This window comes from Delphinus delphis, chromosome 17, assembly GCF_949987515.2.
Source record: "Delphinus delphis chromosome 17, mDelDel1.2, whole genome shotgun sequence".
Classification (NCBI taxonomy): Eukaryota; Metazoa; Chordata; class Mammalia; order Artiodactyla; family Delphinidae; genus Delphinus; species Delphinus delphis.
Genome location: NC_082699.1, coordinates 59,220,649 through 59,226,648, shown reverse-complemented (window position 1 = coordinate 59,226,648; position 6,000 = coordinate 59,220,649). Strand labels below are relative to the sequence as shown.

Genomic DNA, 6,000 nt, shown 5'->3' with positions numbered 1-6,000 from the left:
GGGAAGTAGAAGAGATGGATTTGAACCCAAAGCCCATATTCATAAACATCCTTCAAAGATAGAGGGAAAAAAGTCTTAGATAAAAAAGTAAGCTGTTGATTTAAATGTTAGATTTGTTATTAGAAATTAGTAAAACAGAATTGTTTTTATTCAAATTAAGAGGAAATCTATGTGGTCCCACTGACAAAAACTCTAAAAACTAATGTAATGTAAGCAAGACAGGAAGTGGCAATGCATATTCATCTGAACATATTTTGAAATGGAGACAGATTTAAACTGAAATTTAATATTAACAATGAAGAAGGATTCACCATGCAATGTAGTCTTATCCATGTAATCCTTAACCTGACTCAAAACTCTTCCCAGGCGATTAGTTTTAGATTACTTTGTAGCTAATATGCTTAAATTATTTCGAAGTGTTGAATTAAATCGTTCACTGGCAGAAATTGAATTTTTCTGTTGTAAAGAGTTTGTTAATGAGTGAGTCTGTGTTTGGTTGGTTGGTTGGGTTTTTGTTTGTTTGTTTTTGGGGGGGTGGGTTTTTGGTTTTGTTTTTGTTTTTTGGAGATGATGACACAATTGCCAGAGTTGAGTTTATGAAAAGCCACACCAGCAGGAAGGATTTAAATGTTTTAAACATTTAATCTGTATTGGTTGAGGGAAATCACAATGAAAATAATAAAAGTGCTTGCACCCCTTCCCTACTTAGCTTGGGATTTCAACAACTATCCTTAATGGCAGCCTCTTAAAGTCCCCATTAAAAAAACAAAGGGGGCTTCCCTGGTGGCGCAGTGGTTGAGAGTCCGCCTGCCGATGCAGGGGACAGGGGTTCATACCCCAGTCCGGGAAGATCCCACATGCCGCGGAGCGGCTGGGCCCGTGAGCCATGGCCGCTGAGCCTGCGCGTCCGGAGCCTGTGCTCCGCAACGGCAGAGGCCACAACAGTGAGAGGCCCGCGTACCGCAAAAAAAAAAAAAAACACACAAAGAAAAGAACAAATAAACAAAAAATTGCCCAATTAAAATAGGATAATCACTTTTTTTTTCTTTTTCTTTTTTTTTTTTTTTTTTTTTTTTGCGGTACGCGGGCCTCTCAGCGGCCATGGCTCATGGGCCCAGCCGCTCCGCGGCATGTGGGATCTTCCCGGACTCCGGTATGAACCCCTGTCCCCTGCATCGGCAGGCGGACTCTCAACCACTGCGCCACCAGGGAAGCCCCAGGATAGTCACTTGATGAAGCTTTGAGTTCCAGCTGCCATGACCACTTGGCTAATGGACTCCTGCTTGTGAGTTAAACCCTGCCCCAAGCAAAAATCAGGTGACACAGAATAAATGGAGCACAAGGCTGCCCACTTTCTTATCCACCTGTTGCTACAACATAGGAAGGTTAAAAGTGAGTTGTGTTGTATAGTGTTAAAACCCTCGAAGGGTCCAGGGCAGTTGAAAAACTAGCATACACCTGGGCTGGATTAAAACTGCTAGGTGTCCACATCAAACGATGGTAATCTTATCCTCTACTCTGGCTAGGAGCATTTTGTCTAGCTCAGGGTGCCATTCTTTAGGGAAAAAAAAAAATAGGGGAGAATAATTGTGATAATGACAATGAAGATAGTAATAAAAATAACTTAGATTACTTGTAACATGCCATGCACCATTCCAAATGCTTCTACACGTATTCATGAATCCTCACAACAATCCTCAGGTGAGAAACCGAAAGCACAGAGAGGCTGTTACTCATGGTCATAAAGGCAGAAATTGGCAGGGCCGTTTTGTAAAGCCCTTAAGTTTGGGGCGGGATGGGGACCTTTTTTTTTACATTAATAGTGTTATCCTAAATATCAATAATACAGAGGATCAGGGAAGACTCTCTTGTGTAAGTGACTTTTGAGCTAAGAGTGTAAGATTAAGAATTAGACAAAAGGAGACGGGATGGAAATGCAAGACTATTCTAAGCACAGAGAACAGTGAGTGCAAAACTCTTGAGCTCTGTTGGTTTGATGACTGGAGCACAGTGAGGAAGAGAGGGGCAAGAGGGTCAGGAGACAGGGGCTGGATCATTGTATCATCTTAAGTACTTTGGGTAATAGCACATAGGCAGATACTATCTCACTATATCGTCATTATATCCCAGACCCTAGCTATCTTAGTATGCGGTTCAGAGAAGACCGTCTATAAATATAGGTTGACTGAATGAATGAACCCCTACATTTTAGAGAACTTATTTAAGGGATTTATGTTACATTCGTTGCTACAGAACCATTTAAATGAATTTTTATGTAAGGGGCACATAAAACTACACAAAGGTCTTTTTCCCTTTAAAACAAGCCCAAGAATAAAGTTACATCCAATCAGCGCTTCCTTGGCAAGCACTGCGCGCGCGCCGCTTGCCAGTTCCGCGACGCTAGAAGACCCTCTAGCAAGAGAATCACCTTTGCGCTTGCTCAGTTCGGGACTGCTCAACCAGAAGGCGGGTTCCAAAGAAAAGGAAATGGTCGCTGCGCCTGCGTTGCTCCTTCTGGGTCTTAGGCTGGCTGCGCAGGCGCACAGGTACCATTTTGACCGTAAACATCCTGCCGATTTGAACCGAGGATTTGGGCGGCAGGAAGAGCCGCGGCGTAACGGCAGCCATCTTGTTTGTTTGAGTGAATCGGGAAGGAGGCGGCGGCCGTGGCGGCGGCGGGAGCAGCTCCGAAGCTACACCTCACAAGTGCTCCCCCCCTTTCCCCGCCCCCTCCCCCGACCCTTTTCCCCTCCCCAGGCCACCCAGCCCGCCCAACTCCCGGCGGAGAACAAGGTAAGATAGTCGGCCGACCCCTTCTTTTCCTCCGGCTCTCTTCCCCCCACCCGTTCCCTGCCGTCTTGCCGTCGGGGAGCCGGACTCCGGAGGAGGGTGGGGGGGAGGGCGAGGGAGACGTCGGCACTGCCTGCGCCCCGGGTCGGGGCAGTGCTGCCACCCTCCGAGCTCCCGAACCGCTGCGCCGCCGCCCAGGCCCCTTGCCCAGGTGCCCACCCTCAGCCGGGACCCGCGCAGCCTGGGCCCGCATCATTGTCTATTGGGTAACAAATGGTTCAGGTCTATTTCAAGGCCAAAGAAACAGTTACTCGGTCGGTCTCTCGGGGAGACGCGGCTCTGGGCACCGGAGGGCGAGGAGGAGGTTTGAACGAGCGCGCTCTGGGCACCGGGCCGCCTACTCTTCGGGTGAAAATGGCTGTCTGGGAAGACGCGGGATTCGGGGCGGGAGAGGGCGGCGGGGTGGCCGCCCGCGACGCCAGCTCCGAGGGGCCGCAGCCGTCCGCCGAGCGTGGGTGCGGGGGTGGAAGGCACGCGGGCCCTGCCATCGCGGCCACGGTGGGGCCGGAGAACAGGGCGGGCCCCTCGCCAGGGACCAGTGTTGCTCCCCCTTCCCCGTTTTTTTTTTTTTTTTTTTTTTTTGTTTTTTAAAAGGAAAATGGTTACGCTGGAGATATCAAATATTGGCCAGACCCATAGAAAACGCGATCAAGGGAAGTTGCCTCTGATTCTTAGGAAATTAGCATAATTGGTTTTCCTCCCTGGCTTTCCTAGCGATTGAGGATATTGGGTGTTGTATTTGGTGCGGGGGGGGGGGCGTTTCTGACAAATGCCTGGTGTCTCCTTCCTCGCTGAGAAAGGCTTTGAGAATGATCTGCTGTGATAGTGTGGGGTGACACTGTCGAGCTGTGCTGCTGCCAGACTTAGCGGCCTTCTTCAAATTTGAAAGAGGGAAACGCTGGAGGGTTTGGCCGCCTTACGATTTGTTAGGCTTTCAGTGTTCAAAAACGCGCTTGAGTTTTTAAGGGTTTCTGGTAAAGGCTACTGTTCATCGGCTTCCCTTTGCAAGCGAAAGTTAACATCTGCTCTCCGTATATTGTTTAGAATGATCATTGAATTCCAGAAACAAATTCCCATTTTCTTCCAACGAATGTAAATGCCAGGGAGCTGTGTGGTTGTGCGGAATGTTGAAGACAGGCTGCAGAAGCTTTCCTAAGTTGTAGCGTCACTAAATTACTTTGTTTCATGTTGGAAGCAACTAATCAATTACTTTTAAAAAGGCATTGATGAGGATGTATGCCATACCCAATGATTAAATTATTACCAGTTTGTAGATGAGGTGACAGCAGTGCATAACTCAGTGGACATAATACCTTTTTGTATACAAGTCAGAATTACATTGATAGAGCATAGCTTTTACCTTTCTTGTGTTTATAGAGGCAACGCATTAGTACAATCTAGGATTAACTTTTCTTAAGGATGAGAATTTCTTTCCTGGTGAGTTCCTATTTATTGGAACATAAAGATTCTGAGAAGTTTTATCTTTATAGTTTGGTACAGAAGGGAAATTTCTAATATCAGAAATAAAGATTTTGTGGTTTTTGTTTAAATGTTGTGATGTCAGAATTGGTAGGCATGATCATGATAGCTGGTATGTGCTCTGTGGGAGATTTTTTTTCCAAAGTAACTATTTGTGTCTGTAGTGGCATTGTGTTGGGTATGATGTTCTGTTTAATTCTCATAATACTGTTCGGGAAACATCCCCATTTTATAGATGAGAAGGCTAAGACTCAGATGTTAATTCACTTTTAACCCTTACAAAACAACTGTGGAGGGAGCTGAGTTTGAACCTAGGACTGTCCGATTGTAAAACTCTTCTTCAAAGAACATTAGTATCAAAAGGGAGGGGAGCTCTAGGGTGCAGGGTTGGAAATACCTTCTGTCCCTGAGACACTCCCCAAGCACCCCCAAAGAGATGGTTCCATTCTTATCTGAGTTCGATGTTGATGTTTTCTAAGGTTAGTTATCACTGAATTTCCACCTTCCAGTTTTTTATAGTTAGGGAAAGTGAACTACACAGATTAAGCAGCTTAACATGCTAGTTACTGGCAAAGCACTCCCAAAATAATTGTTTTTACTTTGAATAGATGACGTTTGTGTATGCCATAAGTTACAAAAGAAAAGAAGTCCAACAGTACAGAAGGTTAGTCCTCACTTTCTCACTGGACACAGGTTCCAAAGGTGACCGGTGTCATCAGTTTTGTTTGCACTCCATAGATATTTTTTGCTCATGCAAGTGCGTGTTTGTATACATGTATAGAGAGAGCTCTCTTTTATCATTGTTTAAGAGTGCATGGGAATTCTATTGTATGATTGTATTAATTTGCTAAAAGTCACTATTAAGGGCTAGGTAGGTTATTTCTAATACTTTGCTATTAAAAGTCATGCTGGCAAGGCAACATAGTGTTTAGTTAGACTTGTGGGCTCTGAAGTTCAAGTTCCACTCGCATTAAATGCTGGTGACCTTTGCCACATTCCTTATCCTCTCCTTTTCTCCTTTTCCTGGTTTGTAAAATGGGCCAGTATTTATCTTCTAAGACTATCACGAAGAGGATGGACACATAAAATACTTAGAGCTTAGTAAGTTTTTGGTTTTTTTTTTTTAATTGTTATTATACATCCTCAAATATACTTTTGGTTTATTACTGGAAGTGCAGTTTCTTGCTGGAAAGTATGAGATGTTGCCACATTGCCCTTCAAAGAGGTCATACCAATTTATGCAACCAGTATCCTGCCCTGCTTTTTAACAGATGAGTGAAATATTATAATGATTTAACATCATTGTAGAAACATGAGCTGTAATTTGACTTTGGTTTTTTAGAAACATCTTAAAGAAATCGCCGTTTTTGCGTTCCTGAATATGTTCTAAATTATCAGTCTGTCATTTCACATCAGATTTAAATTACTTTTTAGGATCAATTTTTAAAAGTTGTTTGCTGCTTTAGAAAAAAATTGAGCAATCATGAAATTGGTAAGCTGTGCTTTTTGACCAAATGCAGACTTTCTGCTAAGATCTTTTGTAAAGAATTAGCAAAATTTAGAATCTTTAAAACTTTGAACCAATCTTCTTTAAAGATTGGTTAAAGGTTTGGTATTACTAAGGGAAAAAAATGGTTTAAAAGGCAACAACGATTACACTTTATTCTTATT

At 43.9% G+C, this 6,000-nt stretch overlaps 1 protein-coding gene across 3 annotated transcripts in view; it reads left to right on the top strand.

Annotated features, from left to right (window-relative positions):
• Positions 1–2,641: 2,641 nt before the first annotated feature.
• The window catches only part of RAD21 (RAD21 cohesin complex component), a 28,132-nt gene continuing 24,773 nt past the window's right edge, over positions 2,642–6,000 (top strand). Inside the window, exon 1 of one of the 3 annotated variants that reach the window (XM_059995090.1) lies at positions 2,642–2,793. The gene's annotated coding sequence lies outside the window, so the exon portion shown is untranslated. Of the gene's footprint in view, positions 2,794–4,974; positions 4,994–6,000 lie in introns of those variants that run through there. The other 2 variants (XM_059995088.1, XM_059995089.1) reach the window with 2 other exon arrangements.